Below are 19319 nucleotides of genomic sequence, written 5' to 3'. Positions count from 1 at the left end.
CCAGATAAATTTATTCGCATGCACAATATTTTGGGGAATACAATACCATCATTCCTTTTTTTTTAAAGATTTATTTATTTATTTATTATGTAGACAGTGTTCTGCCTGCATGTATACCTGCAGCCAGAAGAGGGAACTAGATCTCATTACAGGTGGTACTGAGCCACCATGTGGTTGCTGGGCATTGAACTCAGGACCTCTGTAAGAGCAGCCAGTGCTCTTAACCTCTGGAACATCTCTCCAGCCCCCCTCTTTCATACTTTAAAGGTAGATAACAGAAGTTCTTGAACTGGTTTGAAACAGACTGTGGAAACACAGTCACACCAAGCTTCCCTGAAATTCACTTCAACAAAGTAGAGGCATAGATTGAATGTCACCAAACATTTCCATTTATTTTGAGGCCACTAAAAAGAATAAAGATGCATTATTTTTCTGACCACATCATTGAAAGCTTGTTTTACTTGCTTATTCCTTAGAGTGTAAATGAACGGGTTCAGTAAAGGGGCAACTGAGGTATTGAGCACAGCCACACCCTTATTGAAGGCAACTCCTTCTGTTGCTGAAGGCTTTATATACATGAAGATGCAGCTTCCATAAGAGAGGGAAATGATAACCATGTGGGAGGAACATGTGGAAAAGGCCTTCTTCCTCTGCTGTGCAGAAGGGATCTTCAGAATGGTCCTGATGATGCGAGTGTAGGAGAGAATCACCAGCACCAGGGTGACTATCAAGGTCACCACTGCTAAGAGAAAGTCAAAGCATTCCAGCAGCCTTGTGTCAGAACAAGCTATTTCTATGAGGGGCCCATAATTACAGTAATAATGATTGAGCACATTGGATGCACAGAAGTCCAGCTGACTGGTCAAGATGATTGGGAATAAGATGACTAGGAAGCCACTCAGCCAAGAGCAGAGGACCAGCAGGGTGAGGACCCTCTTGCTCATGATGGTGGTGTAGTTCAGGGGTTTGCAGATGGCCACATAGCGGTCATAGGACATGGCAGTGAGAAGGCAGAATTCAGTGGCTCCTAAAAAGATGGCAAAGAAGTACTGAGTGAAGCAGCCAGCAAAGCTGATGGTCTTAATTCTTGTAGAGATGCTGACAAGCATTTGAAGAGTAAAAGTGGATGTAAAGGAGATTTCTAGGAAGGAGTATTTCCTAAGGAAATAAGGAAGAAGTACATGGGTGTCTGGAGGTGGGAATCCAGCAGTGTGAGGATGATGATGGTGAGATTTCCCATAATGCTGAGAATGTATGTGAGGAGGAGGAATAGGAAAACACAGATTTGAAGCTCCGGTGCATCTGTGAGTCCCAGGAGAATGAATGCATTGAAAGTGTGATTTTTCATCATCTGCTTTGATTCCCTGTGAAGCTGAGAAAGAGAGAAATGGGTGATGAAGGTGAACTGAGCTTAGCAGTACAGAGAGGAAGTCTTAGAGTTATAGGGGGCTGGAAAAGTGAGACAAGGTTGACCTCAGAAGAATAACTATTAATAAGCTTCTGTATAGACAATGTGGAAAATGTGAGGGAGGAAAAAGAAAGAAAATCACTCATAATTCTGCTCCCCCACATGACCTCAGCTAACATTTTCGTAGATGGTTTGCACTTCTCTTGCAATGGGGAGTCTTAAACTAAGGCTTTGTTCTTACATAGTTTTCTATCGTATTTTATGTGTCTCTGCATGAATATTTGCAAATCACATCACAAAAGGACTGTTGTAGAATATTATTTTAAGTAGGCAAAGATGTATTTCCATTTGTTGAGGCTGTAGACTGTTACTTTTAACTGTAAAAGCATGTTACCTTTGTTGATGCTGCATTTGCGTAATGATGCCAGGATGTGTGTTTAATTACTTAAAGATGTGCTACATCTGCTTGGCTCTGCCGGCCTAAGCACCTAATGGGTGAAGAGCTGAAGGGCCAATAGCTGGGCAGAGAAAGGATGGGTGTGTCTGTCAGGCAGAGAGAATCAATAGGAGAAACCTGAGCTGAAGAGAAAAGAGCAAAAAAAGACTAAGGAGAAGAGCAGGAGGAGAAATAGCTCAGGGGTTAGGAGTACTGAGTGCTCTTGCGGAGGTCCTAGGTTCGGTTCGAGAGGGGAGGGGGGAGAGGGGAGGGGGGAGAGGGGAGGGGGGAGGGGGGTAGAGAGAGGAGGGAGGAGAGAGAGGAGGGGGAGAGAGAGGAGGGGGAGAGAGAGGGGGGAGAGAGGGGAGGGGAGAGGAGAGAGGGGAGGGGAGAGGGGAGGGGAGAGGAGAGAGGGGAGGAGAGAGGGGAGAGGGGAGAGAGAGGAGGGGGAGAGAGAGGGGGGAGAGAGGGGAGGGGAGAGAGAGGAGAGGAGGGGAGGGGAGGGGTGAGGAGGGAGGAGAGAGGGGAGGGAAGGGGGGAGAGGGAGGGGAGGGGAGAGAAGAGGGGAGGGGAGGGGAGGGGGGAGAGGAGAGAGGATGAACAAACTCTATATGAGAGTAAATAATTGATAAGGTGAAGTTTGAGTTAATTGACAAATTTCAAGCATCCAATTAAGAATTACAGGAATTACATTATGCATACTTTGAGGCCATGTGAAGTGATAGAGGCAGTTTCTGCCAAGGATTGCCATTCATCATCAAAAAGAATCTCCACAGGAACAGGAGGCGGGGATGGAATCATTTGCTGAGAATCTGAGTGTGAAACTGAGTCCAAATCTAGTTCTAACTCCAAGATGAGGAAAAATGCAAATGCAGAAGAACGCATTAGGGTAATTCAAGGGTTCTAATTGGCACTGCCTTGGATGTGGCAAACTGCAGAAAACGTTGCCCACTTTAACAAAACCAGTGACTATATGAAAAAAAAAAGAGAAATGAAAGGAGACTTCAGAATCCTTTCAACTGATTCTATCTAGTGCATGGGTTTTGCTTACTTCTGATTGTAGTCAGTGGTAAAAAAAATAAGGGCATAACTGAAAAACTCGAGGAATGTGAACATACCTGATTATACGAAAGTTCTATTAATTTCACGTGTAATTACAGGGATAGTACATCTTTCACAATTTTACTATTTTAAGATGACTTATCTTCTTTATCTGTATGTGTGCTTGTGTGTCTGTGGTAGTTTTATGTATGTGTATGGTGTATGTGTGGGTTTTCCTGTCTCCTCCTTTCAGTGTTGGGATAACAGGCTTCCATCACCAAACCTGGATGTTTTTTGTTTGTTTGTTTGTTTGTTTGGAGGGTAGGGGATGGTGATTCTGTACATCAAACTTGGGCTGTCACACACGCACAACAAGCACTTCATGCACTTAGTCAGCTGTCTTCCCCACTCTCCCCAGGAGTTATTTTAAACACACGTGTACTCTAGTAGTTAGCTGTACATACATGTATATGCATATAACAGCAACTGAGCAAAACAAAAGAGACCATGAATTTGAAACAGAGCAAAGAGTAGGGGACACATGGAAGGCTTTGCGTGGAGGGAAGGGAAGGGGAAATGATATAATTATAATCTTAAAACATATTTTAAAATATTTCCTTCAGTGATCTTTGCTTCTGAGTAGTCATATTTCTGTGCAACCCTTCACAACCCTGTGTAACCCTTGCTACAGTGAGTTATGGTTGGTGCCATGGAAATAATTTTGTGTGACTTCTAAAGTTGTAATAATTTGTGTGACTTCTGAAGTTGTAATAAAAAACAAAACAAACTGCAGTTTCTACTTTGGCTTTCCATATCTCAATTTATGGCAAAAGCTAGAAGCATGCCATCCACTATTCAATTGACTCAATACACTTCCTCTTGTTTAGGTGAGATGAGGACTCCTGCCAATAGCCACTGCTAATTTATCATTCATGATACCTAGACATCATGAATGGAGCAGATCTATTCCAAAGCACTTTAGAAAAGAGAAACCCAGAGAGGTCCAGATCTATCCAGCCAAGTGTTTTCCAAATCCTTGCTCTACAAAAATGTGAGTCCAGAAGTCTTGCTAATTTGAAGTTACCAATCTAAGCATCCAGCTTTATAGTAACTGATGATCCAGTGCTTATCTAGAAATGCTTATGAATTAAATCATATGATGCTAGGGTTTCCTTTAAAATAATCAAAAGAATAAAAATGGTCCAGGGTAGAATAAATAGCCATGTTATTATTAGTTATTGAAACTGGGTATTGGACAGATGAAGACTCACTGGGCCATTTACCCTATTTATGAATGCTAGAAAATTTTAAAAATAAAATAGCATATTGATCCAAAGTCTATAAAATATGATTTTATTTTCAATAGTGAGTATAGATTTCACCCAAGCAATTATGATGTGAATTATTTACAGTCCCTAAAATTATCAGTAGAAACTACAGTTGTAAACTATGGCTGAGGAATGGATACATGCATCAAACCATCTCAATACCTGACTGAGTTGAGAATCCCATGGCCTTCTGGTCTAAACCTGGACAATTCTTACAGGATATATATTATACATATTCTTTTAGTTTATCCATTTCCCTGATATTGTTGGGCCTATAACAGCTTATCTTCTATCCATACTGTTCCCCCATCTTCTTCCTTTAAGAAATGTTGATCCTTGAACAGCATCTCACTCCAGATGTTTTGGTATCTACTATTAGAGAGCTTAACAGAGAGTACTGTGCATGTAGAGGGTGGTTTACTGCGCTCTGGCTTTGTTTGTTCTTCAATTGAATTAAATTAATCTTAAATTTAATAAAACATAAAACCACGCAGTACTTTGTTAGCATTTCAAGGATTGTGTCCTTTATGTGCTTGGCACAGACATTTGAGATTCAGTGGAAAGAGCGTCTGCCCAGCGTCATGTATCTTCACTTACTAGAAGCATAAGGTAAGCATTGAGACCATTTATTGTACACTGAGCTGGATACAAAGTGTGAATTTTGGATGATTCTGATTGTCAAGTCCAACCTTACTTAACATTTTATACTGAATCTGGAGGAAAGAATATAATGTGAGCTGTAGTGCTAATTGATAAAACTCTTGTCCAAAAATACAAAATAAAATGAAATGTAACACACAGTGGCTGGAGAGACTGCTCAGTGATTACATACACCTACTTTCCCAGAGGACCAGAGTTGGTTCCAAGTACCTGTTACTCTAGCTCCAGGGGATATGAATGCCCTCTTCTGACCTTGTGACACTTCAGGATTCACTCACAGAGACATGCACCTGTACACATAAATAATAATAATAATAATAATAATAATAATAATAATAATAGATAATATGTAGGGGGATTCCAGGTGGGTAAGTGTAAGGACAGTGAGAATTTCCACAGACCAAGCAGGATAATGAAGCTGGACAAGAAAACCTCTAGTACTTCAGCTCAGTCTAGAAGGATCTTATTCAAATGAGATTCAAATTTCAGCATCCTGAAATTTGGCCATCCTTAACTCCTTCAGTGGCTCCCCATAGCATACACAAAAAAGTCCTTAGAGACATATTACAGGTATCTATTCATCCTTGAGTACTCTGCAGGTTTTAGTGACATTTAAGGCATGGTAGGGTACTGTTAAAATTCCTAATAATATTTATTGTCAAGTTCTTAGCATAAGCACTCTTTCTGAAGTTTATTTTCTTATCAATAAGTACATATGTTGGAGAATGGGGCAATTTAATCCCCTCATTGTAACTATTGGGCAATTGCCTGCCTTCAAAATAATGCTAGTCAAGCAGCTGGCTCAACTACCCTTAGATCAGTGCTAGCCAATTTGTACATTCCACCAATGCCTTGTGGGAGCCATGAGACAAAGGCAATGACAAGTGTTTGCTCTGATTCCTGACACGAAGATTCCTGGGTGTAGCTCTGTCCACAGCTTTCCAAAGAGGTAGACCAGATGTTCCCTACAATCATTTCTGCCAAGGTCAGGTAGGAGGACTTGGCCTGAGAGCTGAAGCAGAGAGGCTATTGTGATGGCTGTAGAAGGAACAACCCAATGAACCCATAAGCATCTGAGAAGAGATTCTGCAATCCGCATCCTAATCTTGCCAGGTGCATCTCTTTTCCCCACACAGAGGGTGTAGCACCTGCAGGTTGGCTGTTTCTAATGTATGAACTGTTCACTGCAATAGATGCATTCTGGCTTAATAAATTCTTCAACATAATTTTTGCCAACACTGAGCTGCGTGAAGGATGTCTAGAAAAGTAGGGCATTCACTCAGCTAGATATTTTAAAGGTATTCTAGAATCTTCCAGGTCAGCAGGGACTGATCACCTAATAGAGTTGGGCGGCCTCTCTTTCCCTCACATCTCACCCTTTACTACAACCCTCTCTGAAGGATACTTAGAAAAACATCATTATGGACCTTCTGTGGATTTGAAGGAAGTTGTATTCTCTCTGACACCCAGAATAGATGTTCCTGGGCAACTGGTGTCTTTCATTTTATGTGTCCTAGCCCATCGGGCTTTCTCTGACATAGCAGGGAAAGCTGTTTGGATAAGCACATCCTTAGGATTGTCAGAGTGAAAGAACATGTGTCATTGTGGGGACTCTTATAGACTTTGAGACAGTGAATTGATGGTTTGCACTGTTAATGGTAGGCTTAGGAAACAAAGCCATTAGAATCTGGTGGCATCCAGGGGGACACTAGGGGACATGCATAAATCTCAGCTCTCCCTGAGGGATCTAGTCCTGACTGGGTTCGGAGGAAGATACTTCTTCTCTGCCACCAAATGGCATTAATAATGTCTCATCTTCAACCTTCTGCATCTGGCATAAGTTGAGCCTTATAGGGAAAGGCACAGCGGGCGCTCCCAGCAGACATTAAGCTGCGAATGACTCCAGGTTCTAGGTGACTGGTGAATGATCACCCTAGTCAAGCCCTCATGGTCACCAATGTTCACCAAGTCCTGAACAGGATTAGAGTGCTAGCAGGTTGCTCCGCTCTGCTGTGTGAGGGTTTTACCACCACTCATGCAACTAGGATGTCATCAGAGTGTTTGCATGACCTTATTCTTCAATGTTTTGACTTATTTTTGGAATTTTAAAATTGTCAAGCTGGACAATCCATAGACCCAGAGAGACTAGGTAACAGGGAGGGTTCATGGGGGGACACCCAGATCTCTCTGGGAGGGGGAAATGGGAGGAGATTTTATGGGTAGATTGGGGGCGGGTGGGGATGGGAACATGGATGATCAGGTTGTGAGGAGGACAGAGAGGGAGGATACTGAGAAAGGCTACTGGAAGGGGGTGCATTTGGGAGTGAGATAAAAACCTGGGGGATCTCCCAGGAACCTACAAAGAGGAACCCAGCTTAGACTCTTACAATAGCAGATATGTAGTCTGAACTGGGCGTCTCCCGTGACCAGATTGGTGCCTGGCCTAGTTGTCATCAGAGAGGCGTCATTCAGCAACAGATGGGAACAGATGCAGACCCACAGCCAAACATTAGGTGGAGCTTGGGGAAACCTGCGGAAGAACTGGGGAAAGGATTATAAGAGCCAGAGGGTTCAAGGACCCCAAGGGGAGACTCACAGAGACAACTAGCCTAGGCTCATTCGGGCTCACAGAAACTGAGCCAACAGCCAGGGAGCCTTCAGGAGACTGACCTAGGCACTCTATACAAATTGTAGTTGTGTGACTTGGCTCCCCTTTGGGACTCCTGAAGGTGGGAACAGGGGTTGTCTCTGACTCTTTTGCTGTTTTTTTTGGGGGGGACTCTATTCCTCATGCTGGGTTGCCTTGCCCAGCCTTGATGCATGGGGAGGTGCTTAGTCTTGCTGTGGCTTGATCTGCCATGGTTTGTTGATAGTCATGGGAGACCTGCCCTTTCCTGAACAGAAATGGAAGAGGAGTGGATTGGGGGATGGAAACATCCAGTGGGTTTGTGTGTGTGGAGAGAGAATGGGTAGAGAGGAGTGGGGGGGTAAGCCGTGGATGGGATGTAAAACAAACAAACAAACAAGCAAGCAAGCAAACAAACAAATAAATAAATGAGTTAATTAATTTTAAGAAGTGTCTAGCTGGCACATAAGTGAATATTTGTATGTGGCCAAGAGCTGAGGATGATCTTTAACATTCTAGGCCTTTCTATTCTCAGCACTATACTGCACGATTCTATTTTTTCTTCCTTTCTTTCTTTTTTGGTTTTTGAGACAGGGTTTCTCTCTGTAGCTTTGGCACCTTTCCTGGAACTCACTCTGTAGCCCAGGCTGGCCTCGAACTCACAGAGATCTGCCTGCCTCTCCCTCCTGCGTGCTGGGATCAAAGGCGAGCGCCGCCGCCGCCGCCGCCACCACCACCACCACCTGGTATGCACATTTCTGAATTGAGAGCAATATGTGACATGTTTTGCAATCTAGCACTGTTCAGATGGAGTTTGTCTCCCACAGTTTCATGTGAAGGCCCCTTGGTCCTTAGTCTGCTGAAAGGTAGCAAGGAGGGCTCTTTAAGAGGTGGGACATAGTGGAAGGGCCATAGTTCATTGTTGTAGCTTCCCTCAAAAGGGTAATTCAGAGAATCCCAAGATTTTCTACAGAGAGAGCAAGTCCAATCTCTGAGTTGCTCCCTGCTTCCCATACGCCCCCCTCTGGAATCACAATACCCTTCACCCTGAGGCTCTCATTAGAACTCAGTTGATTCTGGCACAATACTCCTGAACTTCCATAAATGTGAAAAATAAAAACTTATTTTTGTTTATAATGTTAGTTCTACTTCCAGTATTTTGTTATAACAATTAACATAAACTAAGGTGTCTAGTAAAAATGCATGTTCCCGCTAAAGGCTTTTTTTTTTTTTTTTTTTTTTTTTAGTATCTGCCGGAATATGGTTTTCTTTGACTGAGTAGAAAACAATAGGATGTTAGATCAAGAGAAATGAATATTAATAACCATCTTTTCAATTAAAAGTTGAAGCCAATATTGTGGCGTATGTGCAGCAGAGATTACCATATTCTCTAGCCAATCATATAAGCCTGCCATTTCATTTCTAAAATGAGTCTATGCTTTCCTATCCTTTCAAGTTTGGAAAATCTCCAAATACGTTGAAAATAAATGGGATTATTTTTTAAGCAATTTGCTTTTTAGAAGATCCTTTCAAATTAAACTACTGTGAGAAGAGGAAAGATGCTCTCTCACTTTCTCCCTTTTTCCTGAGTCGGACATTACTTCACCACCATCTGGTTAGGCGTGAAAGTCCACACTGACCTTTAGCAGCATATTTATTATTAGCTCTCTCTTAAAGTGGCAATGGAGTGATTAGGGTGCTGGCTTTGCCTTCATGCTGAGGGCTTTGCTGAAGCGCAGGGTTTTACGCACCCTTTGGGAAGCAAGGAGAGGGACACCAAGAACTGAGTGGCTTCTCGAGTGAATGTCAATAGGGACCCTCGTGACGACAAGCACTGGCGTGATGGGCGGGCGGAGTGAGAAAACCACCTTGGTTTTTTTTTTTTTTTGTCAGAAGTTGTCTGGTCCCTTTATCATTTTTTTCTCGGCCCATTTGTATGCTGTGGAGTCACAACAGACTCCATTGCAGAGAAAATAGATGTCCCTGTGATGCCCTAGTCAGAGAATTCTGACCAGGATCAAAGTACTATGAAAAAGGCCTGCCACTAATAGCAACTACTTTGAATTCTAACCGAGTCTCCCTCCTTGTGGCAGTGGGCAGATGACCCAGCCTGAGGAACCAAGTGCCCTTTCTAAAATGAATTAAATTTCACATCCTAGTAAGTAATATATTATAAACCCCTAACTCACAGACCTCTTAGGAAGTTTAAATAAGGCAAGGCACCCCGTGAGAGTTGGAATCTGCGGACTGGTTCATACGTCCTTTGCCCGAATAAGCGACCTGACTAGAAGGCAGAAAAAGACTCAGAGACTGGGCAGAAAAGGCTCTGAGAAGCCACTGCATGCATCCTTGAATCGAAGAAAGGAAAGGGCTGTTTACAGGGCTCCAAAGACAAAGCCATCCAACCAGAATACAAGCACACAATCCCATTAACACACCTGCCGAGGCATTCCAACCAAAATAGATACCAATATACAACAGTGTTAGCGCCACCTGCCGCGGCACAGCTGAACGCAGCAGGCTGGCAATCATGGACTGTTAACATTCTCATGCCCTTCCTAATTTATTGGATTGGTTTAATAAGTCTTGCGTTTGTAGGCATATTACAATTAAGTTTAATTGGTGTTCACGAGCAAGTCACAAAAGAAATCCTTTTAGTGTTCTGACTACCTGGATCCTTCCCCAAATGTTAATAAAATGAATGCCTATTTGTTTGTTTGCCAAGACTTGTTTATATGTGGATAGGTAAGCGGGCAGGCAAGTAGAGAAATGGCTGGGTAGTTTACTGTTCTCCATACAGTAGGCAATAGTACTGCCAGCAATGTCCTCATTTTATTCGTGGAAAACACCGTTTTGCAGTCATTTCATAGTGTAAGGCCATGTTGGTGGAGGCAGTGGAAAGCTTATCATTTTGCCAGATCTTATTTTTACCTCTTGGACCTGGAATTGTGGTGCCCAAACTCAGAATACCGAGCTAGGGCACAGAGTTTCTTTGTCCTGGAAAGTCACCCAGGCCCCTAGTAGGCCCCATGAGCAAGTGGTAGATGTAAGTTAAGTCAAATTAATGTAAATTAAATCAAAAAAGATTTGGGAATGACTTTAACAAAGTCTAGCCTACCTAGATGATGGATTCATGGTGTGCATATGACTTATCTAAGTAGAATTAGATTATTTTCTTGTTTTCAGCTAAGAAGCCTGACAACCATGCTTCTGTGCCAAAGACCTCCGCTACTCAGGATGTGCAGATGTGTGAGTGTGCAGATGTGTGAGTGTGCAGATGTGTGAGTGTGCAGAAGTGTGATTGTGTGTGTGAGTGTACGTGTGTGAGTGTGTAGATGTGTGAGTGTGCATGTGTGTGAGTGTGCAGATGTGTGAGTGTGCAGATGTGTGAGTGTGCAGATGTGTGAGTGCTCACAGAGACCAGAGGAATACCTCAGATGTCACATGTCAGTCTTGAGGTGTCATCCAGCCTTCCTCCACCCTTCCCTTCCCTTCTTTTCTCCCTTACATTTCTTCCCCTCTCATCACTCCCTGCCTCCCTCCCTACCTCCCTCGTTCCTTCCCTTCCTTTCTCTCTTCTCTCAGGGTCTCTTGCTGGCCTATAAGTCACCAAGTAGGCTAGTCACAATGGCCCCCAGGCTCCAGGGATGCGCCTGTCACTACCTCTCAGTGCAGGGATTACAAGTGGAAGACACACTGCTGCTGCTGCCAATCCCCTTCTCCCCATCTCCCCACCTTTTCCTCTCTCTCCTCCCCATCCTCCATTCCTCTTCTGCCTTCCGTCCTCCCCTTCTCCTCCTCCCCCTCAACTTTGTCCTCCCCTTCCTTCTCCCCCTCCTCCTGTACCTATGTACAGTATATGATTAAAGCTTAGCACCCAGACACAGACCTTTTTTTGGAGGGGGCTGGAAAGGTGAGACAAGGCTGACCTCAGAACAATAACTATTAATAAGCTTGTGTATAGACAATGTGGAAAATGTGAGGGGGGGGAGAAAGAAAATTACTCACAATTCTTTTCCCCCACATGACCTCTGCTAACATTTTGGTAGATGGTTTGCACTTCTATTGCAATGGAGCGTCGGAAATTACTGCTTTGGTTTTACATAATTTTCAATCGTACTTTATGTGTCTCTGCATGTATATTTGCAAATGACATCACAAAATGATTGTTGTAGAACATTATTTTACCTAGGCAAAGATGTATTTCCATTTGTTTATGCTGTAGATGGATACTTTTAACTGTGTAAAAGCATGTTACCTTTGTTGATGCTGCATTTGCTTAATGATGACAGGATGTGTGTATAATTACATAAAGATGAGCAGCATCTGTTTGGCTCTGCCGGCCTAAGCACCTAATGAGTGAAGAGGTAAAGGGCCAATAAGTAGGCAGAGAAGGAAGGGTGTGTCTGTCAGGCAGAGAGAATCAATAGGAGACTTCTGGGCTGAAGAGAGAAAAGCAAAAAAGACTAAGGAAAAGAGCAGGAGGAGAAATAGCTCAGGGGTTAAGAGCAGTGAGTGTAATTGTGGAGGTCCTAGGTTCGGTTCCTTATGTATGTGGATGAGAGGGTAGAGGTGTATATATATATTTAAAAATAAAACTCACAGTGGCCCCTTATTTCTGTTTTTTTTTTAATTTAAAAAGGAGGTTGACCAGTTGGCCTTTTCCTGTATTATGGCCTGTTTTCCTGTATGTATGTATGAATGTATGTACCTATGCAGTGAGGTTGAGATTAGTCAGCTTATTTATTTATTTATTTATTTATTTATTTATTTATTTATTTATTTATTTATATCTATTTATCTATCTATCTATCTATGCTGGACTTTTTTTAATAAAAATTTATTGCAGATAGATGCATAGATGGATAGATAGATAGATATTTAAAAAGAAAATTTTTTCTTTTTCTTTCTTTCTTTTTTTTTTAAATTTATTTAAAAAGGAGGTTGACCAGTTGGCCTTTCCTGTTTTTCCTTATGTATGTATGTATGTATGTACGTACGTACGTATGTGCCAACCATTCCTACGCAGTGACAGTGAGGTTGATTGAAGTCGGCAATTTATTTTACGTTTTTTTCTTTTCTTTTCTTTCTTTCTTTCTTTTTTTTATTTTTTATTTTTTTATATATATTTTATTATTTATGAGGTTGACCGGTTGGACAGTTGTGTAGTGATTGTGAATTTAGTTTTATTTATTTATTTTTTTAAAGATTTCTTTCTTATGTATGACTTCAGGCCATAAGAGGGCGCCAGATCTCCTTACAGATGGCTGTGAGCCACCAGGACCTTTGGAAGAACAGTCAGTGCTCTTAACCTCTGAGCCATCTCTCCAGCCCCGATTTTTTTTTTAATTGTTTAAAAGGAGGTTGACCAGTTGGCCTTTCCGAAAATTATATCTTCCACATATTTATATATTATGCTTATGTATATATAGTATCTATGCATTCAATTTTTTCATTATTTTATTTTATTTATTTACTTTTCAATTGTTTTTTACTTTATTGTTTATTTACTTTATTTTATTGTGTATTTACTTTTCAATTTGTAACAAGTCAAACAGCCTTCCACTGCCTTTATTTTTTCGTGTGTGTGTGTGTGTGTGTGTGTGTGTGTGTGTGTGTTCGCGTGTGTGCATGCGCGCGCGCCTCTCTTGCGCACACACATTCCTCAGCTGTCCGATTTTTATATTATCTTATTTTATGTTATCTAGCCCTGTCCTGGAAACACATAACTCGCAAAGAACAGGCTGGCCTCCAAATCACTCACTCAATCTTGCTGGATTAAAGGTGAGTGTCAACACATCTAGCTGCAGCTGCAAAGCATCTTCTGACTTTCTATTTGATGTATCGTTCAGGCTGGCTGGCTGGCTGGCTGGCTGGCGGGCGGGCGGGCTGGCAGGATGCATGGATGCATGGATGCATGGATGAATGGACGGAAGCGCGCGCACACACACACACACACACACACACACAACAGATGGGGTGGTGGGAGAGTGGAGCATTGTGGTGAGGATGGTGAGGAGGGTACTGGATGTTTGTTCGAATAAAACAATTCACTTCATTTATGTTCTTCTGCCCTATATCCAGGCTGGATCCACCATCCACCTGCCAGTCTGGATTGACTGCAACTGCCGTCCTTCCCCAAGTCACGAATCCCACACCTACAAAAGAAGAAATTTAGGAAGACATCTTTTCCCCTCCAACCCATGCCCTCTTCCACGGTATACTTAAATAAATAAATAAATAAATAAATAAATAAATAAATAAATAAATAAATAAATAAATAAATAAATCAACGAATGAAAAGAGTTCCCGGTTGTTTGTTGACTTTTAATTTCATTGGAGTGGAGACAGTCTCTCCGAGACTGGTTATGAAATGCCTACAGACATAGAGAGGTTCGGTTGCTCCCACCGGTTTGGTTTTTCATCTCCTCCTCCTCCTCCTCCTCCTCCTCCTCCTCCCCAAGGAAATGCTTGGCCAGGCAGAGATGAAGTGCTTTAAAATCCCATAACCATATCAGCTGTGAAGCCCCCTCTTCCTAATCCTAACATTGATATGATATGTGGAAGGAGCTGCTGACCACCAGATGAGTTACATAGTTGAGCGTGTGTCTTTGTATGATTGAGTATTCCTTGGGTATATGCTCAAGAGTGGTATGGCTGGATCTTGAGGTAGATCTATTCCCAATTTTCTGAAATATCATCATACTGATTTCCAGGGCGGTTGTACAAGTTTGCATCCCCACCAGCAGTGGAGGAGGAGGAGTGTTCCCTTGGCTCCGCATCCTCTCCAACATTGACGTTGGTGTAAGGTGGTATCTCAGAGTCTCTCTATTAAGTTTAGTGTCCCTGGATTTATGTTAACCCCCTTGGACTTGACCTCCAGATGAGTTACTTTCATACCATACCAGTGTACCTACCGATACACGTCAAAAGGGAGTGGGTGCTGGGCGGTGGCGGTGCACGCCTTTAATCCCAGCACTTGGGAGGCAGAGCCAGGTGGATCTCTGTGAGTTCAAGGCCAGCCTGGGCTACCAAGTGAGTTCCAGGAGAGGCGCAAAGCTACACAGACAAACCCTATCTCGAAAAACCAAAAAAAAAAAAAAAAAAAAAAAAAGGAGCGGGCATGTTTTCCCATATTCACAAACAAGCTTTTTTTTTTCTCCCATCATCCGACGTTAACCTCCACTTGAAACAAGTATGTCAGGTATGCTTCTTTCCCAACTTTTACATCAAGACAAAACAACGATGATCATTTTGTGAGCTTGGCCAAATATCGAGCTGGCATCTCCAGACAAGACACCTGAGAAACCTTCCAAAAGAATGTTGGGGTTATTTTTGTTTTGTCTCCCCCGGCCCAGGAATGATCATATCTGTGTCGTGTCCCCCACCCCTTTCTTTCTTTCTTTCTTTCTTTCTTTCTTTCTTTCTTTCTTTCTTTCTTTCTTTCTTTCTTTCTTTCTTTCTTTCCTATGACTCCCCTGCACATGTGCATGTGGGTGGGCTTACACAGCGCACAGATGATATTAAGGCCCCCTTGCTTGCGGTCACGTAGCTGGAGGAGTGGCTGGAATCCTAACATTTACAGTCACAAAACTTCAGCTGTGTTCTTTTTTGTTTTTTGTTTTATTTTACATTAATCTTGTTTTTGTTGTTTGCTTTTTGTGTGTAAGATAGATTACACCTTCCTTGGAATTACTGGACAGTTTGTAGTCCAATCGGCTTAATAGCATCATTATGAACCAGGTATAGTTTTCAATTAATTAATTTTTTATTTTTTTTATCTTTTTATTTTCCGGGCATAGCTGAGGACTTGTGCTTGGTAGACGAGCGCTCTACCACTGAGCTAATAAATCCCCAACCCAAACCAGGTAGAATTTTTGTTTTGGGTGGGGCCCCATCTTCCTTCAGAAATTGCTGTTAGGAAAACTTAATCATTATTAATATCAAAACAGAAGGTTTAAACTTTGGGATAGCCTGCGGGGGGGTGGGGGGGGTGGGTGGGGGGTGGTGGTGGTGGTGGTGGTGGAGGTGGTGGTGGTGATCTACAGAGTGAATTCCAGGAAAGGAGCCAAAACTACACAGGGGAAGCCCTCTGTAAAAAAACCAAACGGAAAGAGGGGTGTGTGGTTCATATACTCAGTAGTGAGACTCTGTTGCAGAGAAAAACAACATTTCCTTCACCAGTGGTTATCAGTTGGAGATTAAAAAAAAACACAAAACAAAATTAAACAAATCATCTTTAGTCTAATTTTAAAAAGAGAGAGAGAGAGATACTACTATGATCATTAGACAAGTCAGTGTGCACACAGAGTATAATATGATACTCTTCCTGTCATTCTGATTTATCTTCCTTGATGCTACACATGGCTGCTTCCATCTTGGTGAGACAATTTGAACTCTGCTAGCAAGTGTCTGGATCATAACTTCATCTCTCTCACTCTCTCTCTCTCTCTCTCTCTCTCTCTCTCTCTCTCTCTCTCTCACACACACACACACACACACACACACACACACACACACACAGACCCAGGACAGCTTCTAAGACTACACAGAGAAATCCTGTCCGTGTCCCCCCCCCCCCCCCCCCGCCACCCCCCGCCCGCCCTAGTGCTGGGATGCCCCACCAACATCCGGCTGGCGATATATATAGATATAAAGCCTCATCTTCTCTCTCATGACTTGGCCTGCTCTGCCTTCACAGGCTCCTCTTGCCTCCTACTGCCCAGACAGCCCTCTTCCTTTGGGATTGCCAAAGTTCAGCCAGCCATCAGACACACACAGTGAGCTAGAAAATTGGGCCGCTCTCAGCCTTTTTTTTAAAGTGGGAAGTTAGAGCTCTAAGGGTACTCATAGGACTGATTTTACTGTGTGCCAGAGGTTGTGTAGTGCCATGTTTTCATTTCATTTTCTTCCCCCCCCACCCCACTCCCAACCCCCGTCTCTTTTATTCCAGATTTCTGTTTTCTCCCATTCCTCCCTCATGCAGTGATAAATGACTGGTGAGAAATGTCCCATGGGCCCTGATGTCCACATCTATCCTCTGGGGGCATCAGGCAGGAGTGTTATACACAGAATTTTGTTTTCTTTTGTTTTTCAAGACAGGTTTTCTCCGACCGAGTAATTTTGGTGCCTGTCCTGTAGACCAGGCTGGCCTAAAGGCGTGCTGGAATTAAAGGCATGTGCCACCGCCGCCTCCCTGCATTGATGCACAGCCCAACAGGCAAGAAAAGTTCAAGGTTACCATGTAACCTCTTGACCTTGTGCCAGAAACTTTAGGGAAGAAAGGCTCAAGGGTGAGGCCACAGCTCCACTTCTCTACTTAGATATGCATATCTGTTGCCTTCCAGTTAAGCATTACCTTCTTGTTGGAGTTGGGGAAAACCTTCGTTGTTAATTTGAATTCAGTCATTTTTAGGTTTCTGAGTGTCTCTCTATCTGTGCTCCTGACAAATTATCCCACTGCATACCCCAGGGCTTCTTTCTGAACACTGCCGTGAAAGTAGTGAGCTAGTGAGCTACTCCAAATTATTTTAAATATGCTGCTGCTGCGATTACATACCACAAACGGAGACAAGCACAAAAAACGCTGCTTTCTCAAAGAGCAAAGGGGACTTCTCTGGTGGGGAATGGGAGTGGGGGCGCTTTAACCCTCTCAAGCCACCTACCTCCCCAACAACTTACTGGATCTCTGAGTTTAAAAAAAGAAAGAAAGAAAGAAAGAAAGAAAGAAAGAAAGAAAGAAAGAAAGAAAGAAAGAAAGAAAGAAAGAAAGAAAAAAAAAAAGAGGCCTGAATGGCATGAAGTTGCCTGGAGCCCGGGGATTACCCTTCCCCTCATAAATCAGTTCCCCAGCACTACTATCTGTTGTTTGTTTGATCCCTAGTGATGTATTTGTGTTTATGTCTATTTATTTAATTTTGTCTGTCTGCCTGCCTGCCTGCATACAGGAGTATAGTAAGTTCCTAAGTTGAGTTCTGTCATCATGAAATAAAAAAACACCGAGGACACAGGAAATGAGCAGAGGATCATATTTAGCCACAGCTTGCAAGACTCTTTTAGTAGCTGGAAAACTGCTGGTGGGTGGGAGTGAGGCTGATCTCCATCTTTTCAGCTCCTTAGGGTCTCTGGATCTTCTTTGTTTGTGTGTGTGTGTGTGTGTGTGTGTGTGTGTCTGTGTCTGTGTCTGTGTCCGTGTCTGTGTGTTGTTGTTTTCCCTGGTCTGTAAATACGCATTTCTTGCCTGCAGGGAGGTGTTGGTGAATGCCTTTCATCCCAGCATTCAGGAGGCAGAGAGAGGGGCTTTGTGACCTTTTGTTTTCAGTTCTGGCCATCTAGAGGCTAGGAAACAAAGAGAACAAAAAGGACTACCTTGCCTAGCATGTCACATGGTAGCTTCCATCTTGGTGAGGTCCCCGGCCAAGATGGCTGACATCATCGTGAATGCTTCCATGTTGGTGAGGTCAATAGCCAAGAAAAGAGCAGTGTACCTGAAAAGTTTAGAGCTATGACTACCCCCCCGCCCCCCCCCCCCCGCCCCCGCCCCAGGCATGCATGCACACACACACAGAGGCACACCCAGAGACACATAAACACATTTTGAAATTAAACTAAATGTAAAATGTTAAAAAGTTAACAGGAGAAGAAAATAAAAACAGACAGAGAGAAAAAATGTTGCTCCTGGAGTTTTATTTTATTTTTTGAGTTCTTGATTGAGTTTTTTGGGTTTTTTGAGACAGGGTTTCTCTGTAGCTTTGGAGCCTGTCCCGGACTAGCTCTGTAGACCAGGCTGGCCTCGAACTCACAGAGATCCACCTAAGGATCTTGAGCATTTCTTTCAAAGTCTTCCAGCCATTTCTGATTCTTCTTTTGAGAATTCTCTGTTTAGCTCTTCAGCCCATTTTTTTTTAAATTGGATTGTTCAGTATTTTGAGTTCTTTATATACTTTGGAGATCAGTCCTCTCTCAGATGTGAGGTTGGTGAAGGTCTTTTCCCATTCTGTAGGCTGTCTTTTTGTCTTACTGACCGTGTCTTTTGCCCTGCAAAAGCTTCTCAGTTTCAAGAGGTCCCGTTTATCAATTGTTGTGCTCGGTGTCTGCCTGTGCTGATGGTGTGCCGATGCGTTCCAGAGTACTTCCTATTTGCTCTTCTATTAAGTTTAGTGTCCCTGGATTTATGTCGAACCCCTTGGACTTGAGTTTTGTGCTTGGTGACAGATCTTTTACAGATTGACATCCAGTTATGAAATCTTTATTTTTTTAAATAAAAGAATCAAACAAATCGGAGGGCAGTGACCTGTCGTTTCCATGTAAAGATGTGCATTTTGTCATCCAGTTCTAAGAGAGTTCAGTGATCATGAAAGACAGAGACAGGACCCTGAGGGCAGGTACATGCAATGAACAGAGAATCACACTTTACCATAGTTTGCAGGAGCTTTTCATTAGGAAATCGGCCATGCTTGCAAGCTAAGAGCATTTACCAAAAAGTTTAGAACTGTGATCCCCCCACACACACACACACTTTGTGTGCACACGTAGGCATACCCAGAGACAAATAAATACATTTTTGAGATTAAAATAAATGTACAGTAAAATAATGGAATAAATAAGAAATTAAAAACAGGCACAGAGAAAAACATTCCCAGAGTTACAGAAATAAAAGGAAGCCTGGTGTGGTGAGACATGCCTTTAATCCCAGCACTTGGATCTCCGAGTTAAAAAAAAAAGTAAAATATGAAAGAGGCATGCCTGCCTGAGCCTGGTGGTGGTGGTGGTGGTGAAGCAGCCCTTAATCTTGGCACTCAGAAGGCAGAGGCAGGTGGA

General features: G+C 42.7%; 1 long non-coding RNA gene and 1 pseudogene across 1 annotated transcript; one reads left to right on the top strand and one right to left on the bottom strand.

The window, feature by feature from the left end:
- Positions 1 to 404: 404 nt before the first annotated feature.
- Positions 405 to 2729, bottom strand: LOC102916822 (olfactory receptor 6C4-like; annotated as a pseudogene).
- Positions 2730 to 13222: 10493 nt separating this feature from the next.
- On the top strand, positions 13223 to 13792 carry LOC143268943 (uncharacterized). The gene is made up of 2 exons (XR_013045194.1): positions 13223 to 13283; positions 13584 to 13792. It is a non-coding gene; the product is annotated as an uncharacterized LOC143268943 (long non-coding RNA).
- Positions 13793 to 19319: the final 5527 nt, after the last annotated feature.

Source organism: Peromyscus maniculatus, chromosome 16, assembly GCF_049852395.1.
Source record: "Peromyscus maniculatus bairdii isolate BWxNUB_F1_BW_parent chromosome 16, HU_Pman_BW_mat_3.1, whole genome shotgun sequence".
NCBI lineage: Eukaryota > Metazoa > Chordata > Mammalia > Rodentia > Cricetidae > Peromyscus > Peromyscus maniculatus.
Note: the sequence above shows the minus strand (reverse complement) of the source record. Positions and strands in the feature narration are given on the sequence as shown.